This window comes from Pinus tabuliformis, chromosome 1_1, assembly GCF_031772625.1.
Source record: "Pinus tabuliformis cultivar Carrire ecotype Pingquan chromosome 1_1, CPIR1, whole genome shotgun sequence".
In the NCBI taxonomy this organism is placed as follows: Eukaryota; Viridiplantae; Streptophyta; class Pinopsida; order Pinales; family Pinaceae; genus Pinus; species Pinus tabuliformis.
The window spans coordinates 731,063,547-731,076,587 of NC_142297.1; the positions used below are offsets into that span (position 1 = coordinate 731,063,547).

The following is a 13,041-nucleotide window of genomic DNA, read 5'->3' on the forward strand; positions in this document are numbered from 1 at the left end:
CATCCAACCCTTTTGGGTTGTGATCCTTTGGAGAGAACCCTTTATAGCTTGGTAGGGCTAGCTACCAAGTCAAAAGATTAGTTTGTGGTTACCTCAGCTGGACTCTTCCTCAGCCTTGGAGATCCAGAGGAGTGATAATAGTTTGGAGACTAGCCCTGAAAAAGTGGCTTAAATCTCGTAGTCTCTAGCACATAACTGGATGAAAATTAATGCAATCTCTCCCTTGCAGGAATTGTGGGAGCGACTAGAGGGTCCCAATCGCATGCACGCCCATTTCATGGGAGTGACTAGGGGTTTAATTCATCGAAAGGTTAGGTTAACTCAGGTTTTGGGCACCAAGAGTGGCAGACTAGCTCCTAGGGCTCCTGTAGCACCTAAGGGAGGTCTGTAAGGTGTTGGGTCGTTGATTCCATTTCCTTAACTCCACTTAGGGAATTGAATCATATCATAGTAACTCTTTGTCACATGTTTACCCCCGTGGACCAGTTAGCTTGGTTAAATGTGGGAGGAGGGTGTTACATTGCTTAATGTGGGGCATGCTTGAAAATGTGGAAGAAAGTCATCAACGAACTCCTCAATAAATTAGATGCTCTTAGGTTCATGATCACACAACCATGAGTTATGACCACCGAGAGATCCCATTAACAACAACATAAGGACATATTGGTGAACAACCTCCTCTCTTGAAGCATGTGCATTAAATCTTTCTACATGGTCAATTGCAGAGAGTGGATCACCATCAAACACAATCACCCCATGTACCATCCTTCTAGTGACATGATTAGGGTGCCCAGTGATGCTAGAAATGTCGAAAGTAGGAAATTTATCAAAGAAACACAACCAGGTATACATGACAAATATGTAGGAGTTGCCAGGGTGAATTTAAAGATGCCTAGAAAAATGCTCGCTTCACCCTATAAGCATCGACCACAAAGTTCAATGAAGAAATAGGGCTTTGTTCTTCTAATGGAGTCACAAATAATGTTATTTTGATATGTTGTATGGGGAATAAAACACACTTTTCGTGTCCTTGACAACAACGCCAAAATGTTAGCACTCAAACTAGTAGGGGTCCTAAAAGGGGATACTTGAATGGTTACTACTAGGCTAAGGGCAAGAATGGAGCGATAGCCCACTGTCACCTCGCCTAAGGCTCCCTACTCTTTACAGACTTTCAATGATGGGAGGAGACCCGTTATGATAAGGATCACAAAATGGATAGACCAATGATAAGGCGAGGGGTGATCTTGGAAGCCTATTCATAAGAGAGGCTAAAATATGTGGCTTGCTTGTCTTGGAAGACAAGATGGAAGGCTCTCTAGGAAGGGTTTGGGGAAAATTTATAGGGTTACGTTTTGAGTATGTGTCTTATAAAGGAGATCCATAAGCCCTATAATTCTTGTGGAAACTTGGGTTCCATGTTATCTTTAAAGAATTAACTTTGATAGTGCATGGGACCACACGCGACCAAGTGGACCCGAGTTTTGGTCAAGGGGATAGGATTTATCAACCAATGATATGATTGACCTATATAGGGATGGGAACGGGATAAAGGAATGAATTTTCAATGAAAGGAAATGCAAGGATCCCAATGAGGTTTCTAGCCTAAGGGAAACCAAGGGCAAGAGTTGGCCTTCGAGCTAGGGCTTGCGATATCTCAAGATCCCACCGTTGGAATCTCATGAAATTTTGAGGGCTTCTCGAGGACACACCAACACAGTTGTGGACCCAAAATCGAAGTATTTGGATGGCAAGATTGTGCGATAATTGATGCCCTAGGTGACCTAGAGTACTAGACCTACAGAAGAGGAAAGGGGAGAAGGAAAATAGGTTTAAGGTGATCACCTTTGGGTGGACTAGTGCCTAATCCTTTGGGGATATTGGTGTTAGGTAGAATTATGGCTATTGACCTTTGGATTTTCTAGGTCAAGGAGGCCTTAAAGACAACTTGGGCAACAACAAAAGCAACTTCAAAGACTTTATACTTCATTTTTCAAGATAAGTGGATTGTCAAGATGAATTTCAATAATGAAACATCCATAGGAACATTCATTCATTATACATGGACCATACATGAAGCATTGACTATCCAAAAACAAAAATTCCACAACTTCGCATAAGAGATCCAACAAATAGGCCCTAGTATAGCGAAATCCCAACAACAATGTATGTGACAAAATTAGAAAAGAAAGAATAACATTAAGATGTACTTATATGTATAAGAATATATCTAACCATCCAAAAAAACTTGCCATCAAGAAGCTCCAAGACATATGAAAATTATCCAAACGTCAAGATTCATTCCATGCTCAAAAAATTCGTCCTCTAAGAAGGATAGCAAAAAGATCTAAAGAAACACTAGTTCCAAATCCATGTGACGATGCTAAAATGAATTCTCATCACTTCTATTCATACACTGTTATTGAGTTAGATTTAGCTACTTGGGCCTACATTAGCCCCTAAAATAAAATAATGTGCAAAACAATTAACTTTTGGTGACAAGCCCACCAAACTAGTGCATAAACAAAAGAATAAGCCTCTCAAGAGGTTGAATTATCAATAATACATGTCGTTGGGCCTTCTAAGAAGCCTGATGAAGTCCATAAGTGTCACAATGATGAATAGGACTCCCAAAAGTAGTGGACAAGGGGTTGCCCCATTGGTCTCCAAATAATAAACTCGTGGTGCTCCTAATGGATGTGAGGGCACACAAGTAACCCCATGGGCCTACACGTAGATCAAAGATGCATGCATACCATCTGTGAGGGCTCATATGATGGTGTAAGTGATGTCATATTTGCCCCCTTGGTCTCCAAATAATAAACTCATGGTGCTAAATGTAAACTACAATACTCAATTACCAAATGACAAGGCATACCTTCAAGTTTGGGAGGCCCACCTTCAAACATACGACCATGATAGATGGGTGAGGGACACATGGTTAGCTAAGGTGGCAGAGAAGTGGCACAACGAGCTAGTTGGTGGTTGCAAGGGGCTTCTAGCTGCCGACTGAGGACCATGGAAAAAAATTCTAAGGATATCGCCCACAAAATGGTGGGTAAGAGGTTTTATAGTCATTTAAAAGTCACTCAACCGCATCATGAGAGAGGCAATGACATAATATGGTATCAATGGTTAGTTGGTAAAGGACATCATTAATGTGGATATATCTAGGAACCTAATGACATGTATGTCATCAATGGTAAAAAAAAAATGGGGACCAATCTTTTGGGTGTGCATATACACCAAAATGTTATTTTTCCAACGGTCTTCAACTGGAATGGTAAAAATATGCTCATTTTGGAGCATGTCATTAGAAGAAGGGCCTACTTCACCCAATGGGTAGATTGGTGATGAAATCAACAAGGGCCAATGGTTCATTACACTTGGGAGTGGAAAAATCAAAATCATATTCCTAAAGGATTACATTCCACTAAATGAACTTACCATTAATAATGTGATGCCTAAAAATGCATTACATGGGATTTGAATTAGAACAACCTTAGTTTTTTAGAGTAATGTATAGCGATAAAGTCTGTGAACCAAAAAGACTAACAATAAGCCTAAATTTTTATCATGATTATAGGTAAATGGTAGTCCTAAAAGGTTATTTCTAATGCTATGATGTGCTCACAACCATCCTCCCCTTCATGATTTAACCCACCAACCACAAATGATGCTGACATAGAGACATAAATGTTGTAATCCTTGTCAAGGTCAAGAAGGATAGTTAAAAGAGTCAATGTAAGTGCATTCTTTAATGCATCAATTGTTTTTTGAGTTTGGTCATTCCACACAAAGGGTATGTTGTAATGTAACAAATGCAAAAACCCATGAGCACACATAGCGCAATTAAGAATGAATTGATGAAGAAAAGTGGCCTTGCCTTGAACACTTTGCAATTAGTGCAAAGTTATTGGGGGAGGAAACTCAAAAATGGCTTGAACCTTCAACGATTTTATAGTAATATCCTTTTGTAGAGAATGAATCCTACACGGTTATCTATTGCAACACAAAAAAAACACACTTAATTGTATTCAAGCAAATTATATATTTTTGACATTGAATGAAACAATGTGAAAATCTTCTAAGTGCGTTATACTTGTATTTGCCACCATATGCCTTGCATGATGTCATTAGATGTTATGAGGGTGAAATTACATAATAGAGTAAAAATCTCATAATTATTTCACATGGAAATAGTTATTTTGTCACAATTTCCAAAATCACGAAATAATAATTATTTCATAATTGAAAAAAAAAACTCGTAATTGAGAAGAAAGTTCATAATGAATTGGAAAAAGCCCATAATTGAGCATGGAAATTGAGCAAAAAATTCATAATAGAGAAAAATTTCATAATGGGTTTGCAAAATCTCATAATTGATCATGGAACTTGTACATGACTTGTACTTGCTTAGTTCACATGCCATCAAGCCTATTTATGGATTGCAATTGCTTGGTCCACATGTCGTCAAGCCTATCTATGACTCGTATCCGCCTAATTCACATGTCATCAAGCATGTCTCCAAGTCCTTCTAGATTCTAATAAGAAGAGGCCAAATAGGGGGATAGGGAATATCTAAAGTTTGAGTCATTGTACTATTGAAACTAAGAGAGGGAAAATAAAGGTGTCAAGGAACTTGGAGCTTAAAGGTATTGCAACAATTATCAAGGTTTATATTTGTTGGTGTACTTTCTTTGATAATCAATAAAGATATATGCCATTTCCCCTCTAATGTGTTTTATATTGAGTTTTTTTTATCTAATGCATTTTTAGATCAACTTTTACTTGAGCAAAGTAAATTAGATATTGTTTCTAATATTCTTTAAGGCCAAATGAGTTTGAGAAAGGTATGTTTTGTTTTTTGTGTGCAGGTTATTGAATGTTGAGATAGGACTAGATTCTTGGAGTTGGATCAACTATGAACATGCAAACGCAACCACTGTAACCAGGTATGGTCCTTTCTCCTATCCTCATCACATCAATTGAATGAATAAATTATGTGTAGAGTGAAATACGATTGTGTCTTATCCCCTATCTATTTGTAATCATAATTAGATGAGTGAGAGGGATAACCTATCCATAGGAGGGTTTCCTCTTCAAAGAAGCATTGTGACCATTTCTTCAAATGAATAGTGATATTGTTTAGAAAAACAAGGATGATACCAACCAAGTCATGAAAAGCAATATGAAACGTACCATTAGAAAGTGGCTCCAACATTCTTCAATCCAAAAGCATAATGCAATGTCTCCCTGGTGCACAGTTGATGGGATTTCTACCAACACCAAAAGCACATCCCTTTTGTTGGGTATACGACCAAAGTCCCACATTGACTAGAAGTGGGGAGGATCATGGGTATATAAGGATGGACAAATATCTCCATTGGTATGAGTCCTTTTGGGGGTAAAGCCCAAAAACAAATCCATGAGGGCTTAGGCCCAAAGTGGAAAATATCATACCATTGTGGAGATATGTGGTGCCAAGTTCCGAAGTTAGCCAAGTGGATGAATCCTCGGAATGCTGAACGAAGGTGGTGGGCCCCGGTAATATCACGATGGGATCCGTGAATGAGCTCGGTTAGATAGGTGGTGTGCTCCGGATTCTTCATGGACGTGTCCTGGTCCCAACACGGTGAAGAGGAGTTGACCTGGGACAGAGCAAGCTCTCGAGGCAGGTGGTGCTCCATGTAAGGCGTGTGCTTCCAACGCATTGGAGTGGAGAATCCTGGTTGGTAGAGAGTGGACAGATGGATAATCGTTTGAGGGGAGGCTCGATGGTCCTTTGTTCGAGGGGAGGATTTTTAGGTATACGACCAAAGTACCACATTGACTAGAAGTGGGGAGGATCATGGGTATATAAGGATGGACAAATATCTCCATTGGTATGAGGCCTTTTGGGGGTAAAGCCCAAAAACAAATCCATGAGGGCTTAGGCCCAAAGTGGACAATATCATACCATTGTGGAGATATGTGGTGTCCAGAGTTCTAACACCCTTGTGAGTGAGTTAGGGTCATTGATAAATATAGAGATATGATATTGTCTACCTTTTCCTAGGGTTCATATTCATAATGGAAATGAAAATAGGAAGATATATGTAAATACATAGTGATCATTCTTTTCCCTTGTCTCATGAAAAACTTGGTTAGTCCAATTCCAAAGCTAGATTCCTCGACAAACCTACACAATTCAAATTAACAAAACCTTTCTCTTTTCCATTTAAACGTTTCAAACAGACAAAAAAAATTGCAAAATCATAAAACTGTAGTTGATACTAAGGAAAATCAAGTTCCTACTAATATTATTATCCATGCATGGAAAGATTTAATAAATACACGATAATGGGTGGGGGGAAGAAGATAGATCTATTATATCAATATAAAAAAGATGACAAAAAGTATACCTGAATCTTGTTGTAACATCTCCTTCAATAGATTTTGAGTCCTCTCATCCTTTGCCACATGCAATCAACTTTCCAACAATATGGTTGTAGTTTCACTTTGGCAGAGTATCCAAGGAGAGACTAAACTAACTCTATAGAAAACTCAATCACATATTGAAGAACCAAGGGATAGCATACTCAAATAGAGAGAAAACTACAAGCATATGGCAATTAACCACATGCCTGATTTTTCTCTAACGTAATGGTGTATTCTCTTGCCATGTCCTTCCCTTTACCTAAGAGGCCCTATTTATGTGAGTAGAGAGTCAATGCAATTGAGGAGTGAAGTGCATGCCATACAAATGTCAAGCATGCATGATATCTACTCTAGGCCTATGAATTATGTATAATTTGTACTTTTTAATGGCATTTGAGGGTGCTACATGTTTATCATTGAATATTCATGACCTAGTTGTGACTTTTACTTGGGAAACCCATGAGCACATGGTAAATGACTTAAATTAACCTTGGATATGTTCTATCAGATTTGGCATAAGGTGCGTAAGTGGATTGACACATCTAATTTGACCATAAGTGACCAAATAAAAGTATAACATATACCTTCTAATGTGTGAGGTTAGAAGGAGAGGACAATTGATGGTTAAAATACATTATAAAGTGGAGAGTTCTCATGTAAGTGAGCTAGGGAGTACAACAAAATAAAGATATTGGGAAGTACCTACAAGCGAAGACCCAAAATCAATTGAAAATATTCCCAAGGTGGCATACATATACTTAGGTGGAAAAAGAGAATGACCACCTAGTCTAGTACATTATGGATCCATGAGTTGTGTAATATGCAAAATTGTGGCCATGAAAGAATACATGGTGAATTTGGGTCAAAACAAGATCATGGTCATGAAATTCAAGTGGATCCACATATTAATGTATATTAGGAGAACAACCATAATTGTGTAAAATACAAATTGGTCTTGCAAGGTACCCATGATGTAGTGGTAATATATAATAAACTTAGGTTGTAGCACCAAAATAGGATGGAATCATAACCTAAGGTTTTTAATCCAAACCCATAATAAGTGTGGATCCACAACATATGATTAAATGATCTGAAGTCAAACATGGGAGAAGCCATTCATGTATATAATTAATAGATGCGAGGCCACCCACCAATGATGATAATGAGCACCAAGCTATTTAGGAAATTCTAATAAGTGTGAATATATGTGTTGTTGTCGAACATTTACAAAATCAATTGATTATGAGTCATTATGCATACCCACTATTGAATGTGAAGGAACCTACCATTGATGACTAGAAGCCCCAAATTACTACAAGGGTCTCTAAATCCACTTCTAAGAAAAATGAATTGGATTTGATAGGAAGTGATCCATCGAAAGGAGGGCATTAAGGTGTTCCTCATCCATTAACATAAGATAGTAACAATTTTGATTACTAGGACAACAACTTGAGAAATCATACAATTGAGTACAATTTAACAGTGGGAAGGTTGATATGGATAATCAAGGCATATGAGGATTTAAATGAGATAGGTTGAAGGCTTCCCTTAAAATTAGCATGATATAATGGTGACTTGGGTAGCAATTTACACCAAAAAGGACCAAAGTTATACATCATTAATGTAGAAGGTGTTAAGGCATTCTCCATAGAAATTGGAAGAGTAACCAATAGGAGGAGTAAAATTGAAAATCACGGTACAACTCCTGAGGTAACACTACAAACCCAACTAAAAATAACTAACTCAGAAAAAGGTTTCGCCCAAGGGTAACATAAACTGACGATTTCCATTTAAATGGATGAACCATAAAGATCTAATTTCTTCTCGCCTCTCTTTTTTATTTTTATTTTTATTTGTTTTTGTCATTTCCATGTTATAAAGGTTGAAATAGAATAACTATGATGTCATAATATAGTGGAGGAGATGAATGCTGCAAGGCATGCCTATTACATTCAGATGCATGGAACATACCAATGGAAAAGAAAGAAAAAAGGTGTTCAACAAGTTGTGTACACTCACAAGCTCATCTCCTCTAGGGATAGGTTTCAAAAGGCTAATTAATCGATGTAAATGGTGAGTAAACTAATGTGAATACATTGCAAGCATAAGGAAGCAAACACCAATGAAGAATTCGTCATAAGTGTGCAAGCAATGATAAGAAATACTAATACAAATCAAACATGAAATCATGGTGGGGCTAATGGGGCTCGTAGACCTATGCGAAAAAACTCATCATATGTACCTATTGATGGAAACATAGGTGCTCATTTGAATGGCCCATGATAGGTAGGAACTATCAAACAAATTATTTCTTCATAATTGATGTAGATAGGTTAAGGCCACAACTTGATGGGTTTGACCCTAAGGCATAATATCTATAAAACAAAGGTTAATAGTGGAAAATGGAAGGTAAGAACCTATCATTATATGCAAGATTCACAACATTTAACTCAAAGGTCACATAAACTCACATTGAAAAATGCCAAAGAATGGTACCTACACTCCTTTAAACTATCAACATACCTTGAATAAGGGTTAGAAATAAAGGTAAATTGCATGAAATCCAAAAATAGTGAGAAATTGGCTTTTGTTTTGCAAAATACAACTAAAATGTTTTAAATAAATGAAAATCACTTAATTTGTACCATTTTACTTGTCAAATTCATCATCATCGGAAAAACCAATTTACACCAAAAACTTCAATTGAGGATTCTAAGAGATTCCTCTGTCAAAATTTCAAGCTATGTGGACTAGGTAAGCCCTCATCTCATGCTCTTCATTTTGATTCACTTCAATTTTAAGAACTTTGGATTTTTACTGGGTGCAAAATCTTTTTTGGTGTGCATATGTGTGCTCATGGTTCTTGCAATGAATAGTCATGAGCAAATAGAAATACTTGTGGGTTGTTAGAGTAAGACTAATGGGTGACCACAACTATCCATACATGGTGTTGCAAGCACACACATATTTTTGACAAAAACAAACACCCAAAAATGGAATTGATTTCTATTTTCCTTATGGATCATGCAAAGCCTTATGTAATGATCGAGTGGAGAGAGTGAGCACACGAATAATAGAGAATGATTCTTTAGGTGATTGGGCCACACGAGGCACACTTTGTGATTACGACATTTTCAAGTTCTTCAAGAGACCCAACCTGTCGAGACAAACAATGCTATTGGAGAGACTTGCTAGGTATTGGGATCCTAATGAGTAGGCATTTTGGATTGGTGAGGAGACACTTCATTTGGATGTTGAGTACATCTATTTCCTTATAGGCCTATCCCAATAAGGGATACTAGTATCCTTGAAAGGAGGTGGTAGAGATGTGGTCATTACAAGTGTGAAAAATTGCATACACACCTATTATGCACTAGGGGCATGGAAGGTACCAATCAATCGTCAATTTAAGCTATATGTGATCTAAGACTCAAACCATTATGTTCATCATTTTATAGATAATGGGATCCACGACACTACATCTACCTTTTGAGTATTGATGCAACATGACATAGAGTGACTAAGGCCTATGATATTTGATTGGTGTTTAGGTCCAATAGCCTAAATGAATGACCCAATAATGATCAATATGTGAGACCCACTGAGTACTTGTAGGACAGGGCGATAGGGATTATTTGGTCATGAGAGAGTGTTGTTCTCATTCTTTATAGAGAGATTTCTAACCATGTGCTCATACAATTTTGTTCCTTTAAGTGGGTTGAGAGAGCCAAGATATAAAAAATTATGCATTACCACTCACCACCCTCATGTTTTTAAGTATTGCCACACATGATTACATTATTTTAATCAAAGACATTGAGAATATTCTACATGATTTAAACATTGAGGAACGCCAATTCCGAGACGCCCATATGTACAATGGTTACATTTATTATCGGTCGCTTTCATTCTTTCAATTTAAAAATATTAATAAAATGGTAACATATAATTTTCTTCTTCACACATTGAGAAACATTAAAAAGCACCAATTCCAAAATGCTAATTTGTAAGATTGTTATATTGTTATCCATCACTTTCATTCTTTTTTATCCATCACTTTCATTCTTTCTATTTATAACATTGTTATCCATCACTTTCATTCTTTCTATTTATAACATTGTTATCCATCACTTTTATTCTTTTTTATCCATCACTTTCATTCTTTCTATTTATAAATATTAATAAAATAGTAACCCTAAAATGGTAATCCTAATGTGTACCGTTGTGAACTTTATTATCCATCGCTTTCATTCTTTTAATTTAAAAACATTAATAAAATAGTAAGAATCATTTTTATTAATTTGAAAATGTTTTAATATATGTGTACCGTTGTGAACTTTATTATCCATCGCTTTCATTCTTTTAATTTAAAAGCATTAATAAAATAGTAAGAATCATTTTTATTAATTTGAAAATGTTTTAAAAATATTAAAAAATTAGAAAAAACTATAATGTAACCCCGATAAAGCTGGTAGTGGGCGCGTGCTGCTTGGGTTGTCGGTGTTCGAAAAACAGAGCCAACGCTCCCAGTTCGGGGAAAGAGTTTATTCGGTAGAAAATGACATTTATTTTGTGTTGGTAGACAGCTAAATACATGCATGTGTAGCTTTGCTGTGTTAAAGCACGGTTTGGACAGGATACATGATTTATATGACACAGGTGGCTATTTGGACAGGATACATGATTTATATGACACAGGTGGCTATATTAAAATCGGTAGACGGTTAAAATCGGCGTGTCCAAGAAAAAACATAACATTGACGATTTTCATAGAGCTGGATATGGCGGATTGACCATTTTCTTTCCCAAAATGGCTGAATGGTTAAAGCTCAAAGTAGTAGGTTCGATTCCTGCTGATGCACATGGAACGTTCAGTTCAATCGCTGCTCACGGAATTTATATAGCTCGCCCTTCTTGCTTGCTTTGTGGTGCGTACTAGTCGATCGGTCCTATCTCATCTGCTCTCATCCCCGCTGCTCAATTCAATCTATCTCAGGGTAGGGCCTTTTGTTTCTGGAAGGAGTACATAGACAGTGTATTGGGTATTTCTTTTTGCGTTGTGTTTTGTGATTTTGGGTATGCCTGTTTTGTGATTTTGGTTGGTCATTGCAGGCTTTGTGAGAGTTTGGTTTCAGGTTGCAGAGGGGAAGAAAATTTTACAGCCTTATCAGCTGATAAATTGACTAAGAAAGGTAATAAGAGAGAATGATGAGAACCATAATATACATTTTGGGCTATTGGAAAATGTGCTGAGGTCTTTACTCGATCGATGGGATAGCCCACCGATTTTGCTTTTGCCTGGTGATATGTGCTATCATACAGAGCTTCGAGCCTATAATAAGCCGAGTATGATAGCGGTCGGGCAAAAGCACACCGCTTACTGTAGAGTCAAGATGGCAACCTCTCTCGGAAAGCCAAAAGTGCGATGCTGCAGAGGGCGAATTTTCTCCATATGTACCTGGTCCTGTACACCTTGACCTCCGATTACGTGTCCCAAGTATAAAATTTCTTCAGGTATAGTCAGACTTTTTCCACTGTTTAAAATGCATGCAACATTATTGCAATTCCTAGAACAGTTGATTTCAAAATCATTGTAGTTGTCATAAAATGTGTGCTTATTCATTTGGTTCTCCTAACGATGTGATATATCCTCTCACAGTTTCAAGCCTTTCTAATCTATTTCACAAATTAAGAGAATGTGGTCATATGTGTTTCAAGACTTTCTAATTTATTTCACAAATTAAGAGAATGTGGTCATATGTTTTGTGATGTCATTACAGGTTTTGTGAGAGTTTGGTTTCAGGTTGCAGAAGGGAAGAAGATTTTACAGTCTTATCATATCAGTTATTAAATTGACTAACAAAGGTAATAGGAGAGAATGATTAGAACCATAATATACATTTTGGGCTATTTGGAGATGTGCTGAGGTCTTTGCTCGATGGATGAGGTAGCCCACCGATTTTACTCTTGCCTGGTAATATGCGCTCACTGTTCTTTGATTGTATTGATTGATTCGCCCATCATGCAGCTCACTGTTCTTTGATTGTATTGATTGATTCGCCCATCATGCAGAGCTTCGATCCTATAATTAGCCGAGGATGATAGCGGTCGGGCAAAAGCACACCGCTTACCGTAGAGTCAAGATCGCAACCTCTCTCGCAAAGCCAAAAATGCGATGCTGCACAGGGCGAATTTTCTCCTTATGTACCTGGTCCTGTACACCTTGACTCCCCATTACGTGTCCCAAGTACAAAATTTCCTCAGGTATAGTCAGACTTTTTCCACTGTTTAAAATGCATGCAACATTATTGCAATTCCTGGAACAGTTGATTTCAAAATCATTGTAGTGGTCATAAAATGTGTGCTTATTCATTTGGTTCTCGTGACAATGTGATATATCCTCTCATAGTTTTCAAGACTTTCTAATCTATTTCACAATTTAAGAGAATGTGGTCATATAGTTGGACTTCTTATTAGTTGTCAACGAGACATAGATAATATGTTGATTGAAATTGATGGTTGGGTGCTTTTCGACTTGTTTTCCATGATCTCTAGACTGATTACCTTTAGCGGATTGTTATTAAATAATCCTTGATGCAAATTCTCCCAATACTATTACGG

General features: G+C 37.2%; 1 long non-coding RNA gene across 1 annotated transcript; it reads left to right on the plus strand.

Annotated features, from left to right (window-relative positions):
* Positions 1 to 11,539: 11,539 nt before the first annotated feature.
* On the plus strand, positions 11,540 to 12,642 carry LOC149216010 (uncharacterized). Its single transcript, XR_016250514.1, has 3 exons — positions 11,540 to 11,934; positions 12,201 to 12,394; positions 12,493 to 12,642. It is a non-coding gene; the product is annotated as an uncharacterized LOC149216010 (long non-coding RNA).
* The last annotated feature ends 399 nt before the right edge of the window (positions 12,643 to 13,041 follow it).